The sequence below is a fragment of the Manduca sexta genome, chromosome 20, assembly GCF_014839805.1.
Source record: "Manduca sexta isolate Smith_Timp_Sample1 chromosome 20, JHU_Msex_v1.0, whole genome shotgun sequence".
In the NCBI taxonomy this organism is placed as follows: domain Eukaryota; kingdom Metazoa; phylum Arthropoda; class Insecta; order Lepidoptera; family Sphingidae; genus Manduca; species Manduca sexta.
This window is the reverse complement of record NC_051134.1, coordinates 392912-404025: the sequence shown is the minus strand read 5'-3', so window position 1 is coordinate 404025 and position 11114 is coordinate 392912.

Below are 11114 nucleotides of genomic sequence, written 5' to 3'. Positions count from 1 at the left end.
ATCTTAAGTACGTCGCGCTGTGAAAAATGTGACAACTTAAGTGGGTTGGAACTGCAGTCTCATTAAAAGTGCCGGAGACGCTCTTATTTGTTTAAATGTTTTATATGGAAAGTAAAATTGCAGACGTCCAGTTTTCTTATAGCGTATACCCCTCCCGGCCCCTATTCCTTTCCTTATACATAGGCAACGTAGTTACGACCCCTTTGGCATCGCAGGTGTTTATGGGGGGTAATCACTATCATTCGCAGTACCTCCTTAGTGAACCTTCTAGTTAATTATTTCTAAAACAGTCTCATGGTCAAATTCATATATATCGACTAAACAATAAAGCTCCGTTTGTTAATTCTAAAATCGAGGAAAGCGTTTTACGAAGCTCGCCACCCTCCGAGCCGGCGACCGGTTCTGGTTCGCTCAGTCTACTCCGCGTCGACGACGGAGACGCACCGCGCCCGTCGCTCTCCCCACCCTATTAATTTATTACTATAGAAAACGCGAGTGAGTGTGTGTGTACCTTTATTAACTCCAGTGTCGGTTGCACCCCTCCTCTAACGAACTATCTATTCAAGGTCATCATTCGGCAATTTGACACCTGTTGTACTACATGTAATGTATACATAATTAATGTAGTCCTTTGACTGTATTATTTTTTTCGGCTTCGTAGATTTTTTATTTTACTTCAATGTGAAGACATCGAATTTTGGTACCACTGTTATGTCATTGTCTTCATAACCCACTTAGAGACGTTTGATAATGTTTTTTTTCTTTGATTTGTAAATGGCTGCTTTGTTTTTTGTAAGCAAAGTATTAGTTTTGTTTATAGTATTTGATGTTGTATGTGATGTGGTAGATTGTTTTTTATTTTGTAACCGGTCCGATTTTTTTTACATAATGTGACGACGTACCTCGACATTAGTAGAGCTGTGAGATCAAATTTAATATTACATGAAAATTAATAATCGTAGGGGCGTTTATTTTATAAGGAACTTAAGGTTCTAGACAGTATAAACATAAGAAGCAACTAACATGCTATGATCGCCTCAACAAATATTTAGTAAAATATTATGAAAACGAAGCACATAATAAAATGTGTACAAATTGTAAAAGGTTTTGATGTCGGCGGGACTACGAGCTAATTAATATTTACTTAACCGCCTGTCTGTTGCGTAAGATGTTCTTAAAACTGACATCCTTTAAACGATCACGATAGCAAGGAAAAATGTCAAAACAAGAGAGCTGGTTAATAAAGGTATTTTATAGATGTATTTTGAACAAAAAGATTGATTTGTTTTAGGACTTTTTCCTATTTTAAAACATACATTATAAAAACCAAAGTCCGTAAACAGAGGAATATACGAGTCGGTTAAAACTCAAACTTCGAAACAACCGCCATTTAGGTATCATAAGTCCCTATTAACTAATTGGGTATAAAAAAGAATAATTACATGCTGGAGTTGAATCTTTATTGAGTTAAATTATTTTTATGGGGTCTGAAGCAAATATAATTTACTCAGAGGTCAGTAATTAGACACATGATTCCAAGATTTTACGAGGAAGCAAAGTATCTTTATTAACGCGCTTAGTACTAAGATGTTAGTTTTTCTTGGACTCTAGAGAGCTAAAGCCCAAGAAAAAGTAGCCTTTAGTTTCGAGGTCATACGTCGTAACTGACTCTAATCTTTCGGATATCTCGTAAAATTAATCATTTTTCATGCTTAGGTTTTTATGAGCACATTCCTCGAATATAATAAATATAAGGAAAATAGTGTTTTAATAAATGCATGAGAATGTAGTAATTAGGTATCTGTACAGTACTTAAAGAAATTGGAGTCCGCAAAAACGAGTGCCGTATAAGAAAAATAGACTAACGAAGGAAAATTCGCTAATTACTGATTGCCCTCTCATTAAATAATTAACCCAGCTTTTAATTTTTGCGTTAAAACGTTGGAAGTCTCTTAATTATACTTAAGCCTACAAACTCTAGTAGCCAGTTCAGTAGACTAGCAGCTTTTACGAACTAATAATTAATATATTGGTTTAAGACGACATTTTAAGTTTGAAATTTAAAGGACCAAATTATCTTATGCATTCTTCAGACAAATTTAATAACTTTATTTCTCAAAGGATACCAAATTCTTTTCTTCCTAAATACCTAACTAAAAAAACGGTATAATATTGTGCCCTTAACAGTTACACGTCTATAAAGCAACCCCAACGTATAAAATTATTACAAACTAAGTCCAAAGTCTTAATATTTCAGTTTTACCTGCGACTGTATCTCTCTTACTTATACCTATTTCACAATTTATGGTTTTAACAGTTACTGTTATATTTTGATGATGAAAGACGTTCGCCATTACACTTACTACTTTTTTCTGTACCCTTCCTCCGCCTTTCCACTCCCTAAATGTTTGATAGTCCATACCCAATGCGCTCATACATTCTCTGCTCCAAAATAGTATCCACAACAAGCTTGAATGTATAAAAATACTCCACAAATGAACAGAAATACATATTTTCAAGTGACAATTGGTATATCCTGCACAGTGGGCCGGGTCGGGGCGGCGGAAGCGTCGGGTTCATTCAAATAATTCAATTAAATCTCGCGCTGAGCAGAGGGCAATCTCGATTCACAGCTGCAAATCAGAATAGGGATGCACAATATTGTACATAAAATTGTTTATTTAACTGGCATGATAAACTAGGTCATGATTTTAATAGTGAGTGACCGTTGTAGAACTGTCTGTCCCGTCGATTAAAATTATGGAGACCTAATATGAATTATATCATTTGTATTACGATTTAAAATGTATTTTTTTGGGTAATTAAGAATGACAAGAAACTGTAAAAATGATTGAATAAGTTATTCTATAAAATTAGCTAGACGTTTAACATGCTATTGGTTTTCTTAACTGGTCGATATCCTCAGATATCGACCAGTTAATCGGTGGTTGCTTGTTGGCGATATCTCAATATCGCCTATAAGCAACCACCAACACTCTACTCTCGTGGATGCCACCGGCAACTGTTTCCAGTTGTCGTAACGTAATCAACGGATTTTAATAATCACCGAGAATATAAAGTTGTCTTGATTATGCAACATTTATGTACGGCCAATTATTAAAATTCGTTTCTCATCTATACATAAAAAAATCAAAAATTCGAAAAATGCAAGTCTATATTATGTTCGGTAACGCAGTGTGGACGCTAAAACAACGTGCTACCACACGATCCATAATTATAAATTCAGAACTTGAGACAAATTATATAAAAATCAGCTACAAAGTCCATTTATTACTAATGCTACGTAATTATACACGTCCACATGTAAGTGTAGTCGTTTGTAAAGTCACGGTCCGCCGTCCTCGTAATTTACTCTTAATGCGTAGTAACTGACGTAATATTATCCACCTTCGTATTTATGTAGACAGTTCATACTAGCGGCCACTTACTTCAAGGACCTAGTTCGAAGGTAATGTCTTAATGTTTAGGTGCACAAGTCTGGCTTATAGGCTAAATTTCTTTATTTCTTAATGGAATGGTCAACTAGTTTGCTCTATGACGAAAACTTACTATCACAACTCTGTTAATAGGTAGTATTTTCTGTATATTTTACGTCTTAATATCTTTGATCTAATTTTAGTCAATACAAAATTTAACACCATCATCATACTCATCACTCCATATCGACCCACCGCTGGACATAGAGCCCACCTAAATAACAATAAAAATTTACTTTGATTAATCATACAACAGGGCTAATCTAAGTAGAAATCTTATAAGATACTAGCTTTTGTTCGCGGCTATGCCCACGTGAAGGAGTTTCCCGGAATAAAAGTCCCTCTATACATTTTCCGGGATAGAAAGTAATCTTAAACTATCTGCATACCAAACTTCATAAAATCCGTTCAGTAGAATTTTGGAAAATCGATAACATACAGACAGACAGAAAAGGAGACTTTGTTTTATAATATGTATAGATTTTATCACCACATGTCTCGAAAATGCGTACCCCAAAACTTATCGCAAAAACAGAAGCGACAAAATCAGACGTCGATAATGTCCCTTCCCTAATGACTGCATGCGGTTAGAGCGTGGGCCTAGCTTCGCTGACGCTGACAGAAATGCATCATCGTTTCAGCGCGTCGTAAATTTGTAATAACCTGGTACGGTTTAATACAACACAGACTAACCGTTATATTTGCCAACTGAATGAGGATGCTGCAATGCAGTATTAATGCAAGCTCTTGTTTGAGAGCTGACGTGGCGTTAGATTTTACGAAGGATTTATTATGAAGTGCGGACGGTTAGTATTGTGGGTGTTAATTTAAAAATATATATGTCGAAGCAAAGAGAACGAATTAAACAGATTATTGTACAGTTCTATACTCTTAGCACAGGCTTCTTTTTGGAATTATATTACAAGAATAGTACTTCTTTACACTAAGATTAAATTATGATGATTATTGGAAGAAAAGTATTTAAAAAACCAGACAATCAAAATTTAAATTTTTATTCCCTGGTTTCACATATCTATATTTAAACGTACATTTTGTTTTTTAATCCATTTTAATTCTAATTATGATAACTAATTCATAAAGTTTTCCTGGTTTTACGTAATTTTAATTCCGTGTTAAAATTACATTCCTATTATAAGTAAAATAGACCATATTATGTAACTCCCAAAATTTGTTTACGAATACACAAACCTATATTACATATTTCGTTTGTCACATTTTTTATATCATTTATTATTTATTATGTAATATGAATTAATTTTCCACGAACTGAAAACTAAAACTAAACTAAACTAAACTCCTAAATAGATTTTGATGAATGCTATCCCGACCGAACTCCTAACCTTACGAAATCGTGAACAAAACCATCATATCATCAAGGGTTTATTGGGTTAAAAATAATGAGACGTGATATTGTATTTCGAATTTAGCGATGACAACATAAGACAAAATGGCGACATCCGGGCCTATCAAATATGTTTGTTGACGGCGGACGGAGCGATATTATGTATAATGCATATTATCCTCATCTGAATTCTTATTAACGTTTCTATGAACTTTATTGTCGATAACCACTGTCTTTTAACAAGCGATAAAAATTACTAAATTATAATTAGCAATTATTCAATTGCTAGTTTCATTTCAATAGATTTTGGTGAAATGCAAACAACTAATATCTTAATTTCTTGTTTTCGTATATCAATCAATATTTTGATAGAAATTACATTGATTATAAAAAGAACTCAAATACAAATAAATTAAGGTCGTTTTTAGTAATTTCTAATGTGATTCAGAAAACTATTTATTAAAATTTTAGAATAATTATATAAAAATATGTTAGTTCGAATTAATTCATAGTAATTGTCTTTTGTTTCAATATTTACAAACACAACTATAAATTGTTATTGACAATATGTAAAAAAAATCTATAATTGAAATAGCACAGCCACTAATTGCCTTCATAAGCAATATAGATACCATCTGTTTAAGATGGATATAACAGTGTCATACTTCTTGGCAAATGATGAATCACCTAAATTTCGCCTAAGTCTTACTGAGATAAATAAAATCGCCCATATAATTTCACAAATAATGCGTTGAACAAGAAAAGTCTTGTCCTCAATAAATTAATTTGGTTTCATAGATGCTTTATTAACATAGTTTTACAGTGAACTACATATGAACGTAAAGACATATTATTCTATCTTAATTTATTATAAAAAAATACTTAAATTACATTTCTTGATTATCACGCATACGTATTTATGTTTATTAGTGATCACTGTTTATTATAAAAGATATTATATTTCGAAGATGTAGTTTTTATTACTTAAGTTTATACATATTGAGTAATATCAATGAACCAATATATTTACACATACACAATACCTTAATTTTCTATCTAAGAGACAATATTCCTTGGAATAGAATTATATAAAAAAATACGTTAACTAACCATGTATCCCTAACGGATAACATATACTAGAAAAAAGAGTTGTGACATTTGCTCACTGCTCCCTCTATTAGACCTTTGACGCGATCAATAACAGTTTATTGGTAACTAGTTTTTGTTCGTGAGTGTTCCCTCCCGGAGTACAATCGTACTGTACTATTTTTCGATATAATAACTAAGTTAATTATATCTTATGTTTATGCGAAAGTCAGCCATCGAAATACGACTAGATTTTTCTCGCGGTTTTTTCTCCCAACGTACCCAAAACTATGCTTCCACAGAGAAGGCTGATGTGTTTTGATCGTCCTAAAATAAATGCTACCTTCTTTTTACAATTATACAACATTTTTTATTTTATTAATATTGCTCTTGACAATTCGATTCTCGCCACTAAAGCGTATAGTGTCATCAGGTCAGGCTGCTGGTCTTTTGGGTTTGGGAATTCACCTAAACGTTAATCCAGAATTTTGTCTACTGTCAAATTCCATCTTAATCTTTTAAGCATCTCATGTGGTTACGTCTTACCAACATCCATATATTTAAACTTAGTAAGGAATGAAATAGTATTTATAAAAATTCGTTAGTGTTATCCCTGGTATTATCTTCAATACTTTATTATAATATATTTGTCTTCTTGTATGCAAAGTTGGCCGAAACGGTAATAGCAATGTATATTTTATTCGTCAAACGGCCGTGTGCAAGCGCCTCTGTGTTCCGGTTTCCGGAATGAGTAAGCCAGCGTTTGCTTAGCTTTATAAAAATTAAAGGAGCCTATGTTAAACTGGACTTCCTTTGGTTAAAGTTAATGTTCATGATAAAAAAGTAATAGCTTAGGAATCAGGATGACAAATGAATGTCCATCTGCGTTAAATTTAATTCTAACTGATGTGACTACAACTTAATAATATGAGCACAAACTCTCTAGTGAACAACTTGCTCTCAATTCAGTATAAAAAGATAACGTTCTAGATACACAAAGTCAATTCAGAACGACCGCGTCGGCCGGTGTTTATTGAAAGGAACGTTCAAACGTCGCAACAGTATTCCTCCCTTTCGAACTTCTGACAGTATCAATTTATTCGGCTTCCAAATTTTATACGTTCCCATGTACCTCACGTATTTTGTTTGATGTGTTAAAGATACGTATTGTTTGGACTCACTTTGTGTAATTAATTTAAAGGTTACAGATCTATGGTATGTACGTATAATGCGAAATATGTTGACGCATTTGTCCTCAAAGGCTTAGGCAGAGACATGAATTCCAAGGGAAAATACGTTTCTACTTAAATTTTTATATGGAAAAAAAAAGTTGTTAGATACGTCTTTTTACACTGAGTACGAATACGTATTTAAATTAATTTTGAAAAAATAAATGATACATTTTCATTATGACGGGAGTATATTTCACTTAGAAATCGCTTTTATCTCTAGCCCATGATGTGAAAGGAGTCACGCTTATGGCAGTATCGAGCTAAAATTTTAATGTCATATAACCCAGGGTTAGTTATTCAAATAGAAACACTCTCACAAATATTATTTGCCTGACTAAGAAATCAAACACAAACATTTGCAAATTATAACCCGAGTACGCTACCATTCGATTAATTAGGACGGTTAATTTACAATATGGTCGTAAATTACAAAAAAATACAACAAATATAATTCGCTCCTGTGTTTCTCACAGCCTCGCCCTAAGATTTAACCAACGAAACAGTTACCCAAGAAGAAAATTTACGAAACCAACTAAGATGTTTATGTAAGTTTACCATTTTGCAACATCTTGGAGTGAGGCCTTAAAGTGCTCTCTGTCGCATAGAAATTTCCTTTCAGGATATATATAAACCAGTTTCAACATCATACTTATTACACAGCGACTACAATAATATTATGTAACAGTTTACCTCCGTAATGCCCGGCAATACCTCGTGTTGTGACCTACCTTAGTTGGTTTTGCGGCTATGTAAATATTTCAAGAAACCTTGGCTTCCAAAGCAAATTTATTACTGTGCGTAGTTAGTTCACACTCCTTAACATATTGGTATAGTTTAGAACGATTTATAAAATATATATTGTATTACTTGAACGCAAAAAAAAATATCTAAAATGGTAAGTCTATGCTACTAACTGTTTATTTATTTCGCCACCACGCAATAGTGTGTAAGCATTATTTTTTTTTGTTAGTTATAAAAACCTACTGGGGCTTATATGGAGAGTTGTTTTAAAAAAATATAGAACAGGTTTAGGCCATTATAAATTTTTATTATAAACAATAGTGTACAAATTATAAAGTTAACAATATTTCTAATGAATTCAATTCATATAAAAAGAATGGCGAAAATATCGGCTTTATATTATCAGCTATGTTCATTTTGACACAAAAATAATAAGAGACCATTTACATGTGTGAAATGAGCTGTACCACACAATACTATATCTTGTAAATAGATAATAATACACTAGCTGTATGTGCTAGTGCACATCATAGTTGATATGGCAGTCATCTAGCAGATTTAGGATGTCAGACCTGACATTGGGAAATACAGTTAAGAAAACACCAACAATAGATGATAAAGAAGGACCACCAGATAAGAAATTAAAATGATTTTGATCCAGAAAATAACATACATAAGCCTGAAGCTATTTCCTCCACGGATATATCGAAACAGTCAATGCACAAGGAGAATAATGCATCATCCTATAGTAAAGTTGCCATAAAGATAAACTAAAAATCAAGATAAATAATTTGTATGACAATAAAGATTGCATAAAATCTGATCAAAGCCTGCTTACAAGTACAGAGATTGAACATAATTTACACACCTGTAGGCTGTGAGATATATTATGATAAAGAATTTATAATCAAAAACTAAGTTTAATACTGAGATAAACTGAAAACTTTCAGAATACATATATCTTAGTAAATTTTCTGAAGAATGTTTAAGAGAATCGATAGTTAATCGGCGTAGCCACCGGGCGCCGTAGCATCTACTCCTCTATGTGACTCTACATTTCGTAGACGACATGAACGTTTAATCAATATAAATGTAAACATTTTTGTTTAAACGTGTGTGCGTTCGTAGTAAATATGCGTAGCGTAGAGGTAGTGGAACGTGCGAAGTGGGCTGCGCGTACAGCCCGGCGGCGTAGGGTTGACAGTATCTAGTCTATTGGAATATTAAAATAGTAATTATTCAGTGTGTTTTACCGCCTAGGTTGCTTCGAATATAAGCACTGTTTCACAAGTTTCAAATACATTTAATTTGCAGTTATCGTATTAAACAGCTTATGTAGTAGTGGCCATTTTATTACAATTACTTGAGTGCATAGACCATAGTTTGACTTTTGTAATAAGTTGGCTTATACATTTATGTGATGATTAGAATTTGTCCAGAATTTATGAAAGGCTCTCATTAAATTAAATAATTTGAAATGTGATTTCTTGACGAAATAAGTTTAAAATATGAATTGTTTGATTATGCCGCTTTAGACCGAAGTAACTCTCGGAGAAGTTATCCGAACCTTGAACTTTCAACAATAAGGCTTTATATATTTTTCTCTCACTAAACAACGCACTAAAAGCTTCCGGTGTCAGGCACATTGACTGGGAGGTTTAAGCATTTTATTTTTTCGGGTTTAATGATCATCTCGGCGTGATGTTTATTGGAGTATGAATAATCTACACTGGCATGTCCGTTGGACTATTAGTATAATATTAGGTTTATTGACAATATTATAATGTTTGTAATAAACGAGCCCACCAGAGCGTAAATAAACAAATATTGAAATTATCTTTCGGCGCTATTCCAATCTGACGCGTACTGTGCGAATGATAGCGACAAAAACTCCATAATATCACCCTTATTCGGAAACAAAAATTATGAGGGACGCATTGTGAAATAGTAAACGCATAGTACTGTCAATTTTGTGATTTTCTTTGGCTTTGTTCAGCTTTGTGTATCTGACAGGTTACTGAAGTAAAGTTATAGCTCAATTAGCCAATCACAGGGTTTTAGCTATTATTCCGATCCTATATCTTCGCTCTGTGAAGGCTGTCATACCAAAAGCTCTAAAAATATACTTATTATTACAGAATTGCTTCGCAAATAGCTACGTTACGTTTGTGAATACGGCCTTACAATATTCTTTTGCCTACTAACATAATATAATTACCAGTAACACTATCGGTTTCAATTTGATTATGTTAAGCCTTCCTCACTACCGACTGATCAATTTCAGACCTTGACACAAAGGTTGCGTCCTTGAAATTGGTACTGGTAATAATATGGCTAGCTTGAATCAATACATTAATAAGTAAACACAAACAATACACTTATAGACCTGGCGATATAAAAACTTATGTAATAATATCAATAGTTATAGGAAAATATTGGTAACGTAATATAAACTAATATAATATTTTTTATGTTTACACGAATGTTAGAAATTGAATTAAACTATTTACCCGGTCTCATCAAGGTTTTACAAACGGTACGTAGATGATTTCACAATTTTACATTCTGACAAAGTAACTGCATTTTTAAATCACTTCAACACCATTAATAATAAAATCCAATTTACTATAAACTTATAATAAATCTCTTGCCTTAAACCGTGTATCGGAAACAGACCCATTAATATCTAAACGGTCAATCTCATCCAAAACAATTAGCTACCGTGAGCAAATTGATTCAGAAAGCACAAGGAATCTGTAAAGAGAAAAACCTAGACGCTGAGCTGCAATATGTCAAACAAATACTGCGAGACAACATATTCCAAGTGCCACTCCGCCGCCTCAGGAACCGAATGAAACCAAGAACCAGGCGTATACAAGAAAGATTGCAAGTGTAGCTTCTCTTATATTGGCAAAACAAAAAGAATATAGGGCCCGCGTAAAATAATATATAGTTGAGGTGAAATATCAACGCCCTACGAAGTCTGCAGTTGCTGAACACTCTAAAGAAGGCTCCAATCATTATCTGCGACTAGACAAGCCACAAATCCTTGCCAAGGAACACCGATTACCACCTTGGATAATTAGTGAGGCTATTGAAATTAAAGAACATCTGAATTACAATAGAGAAGATGCTTAGAAGCTTGCACAAACCTGGGATTCTGTTCTACATTTAATTAAATTGGAACCTTAAAAA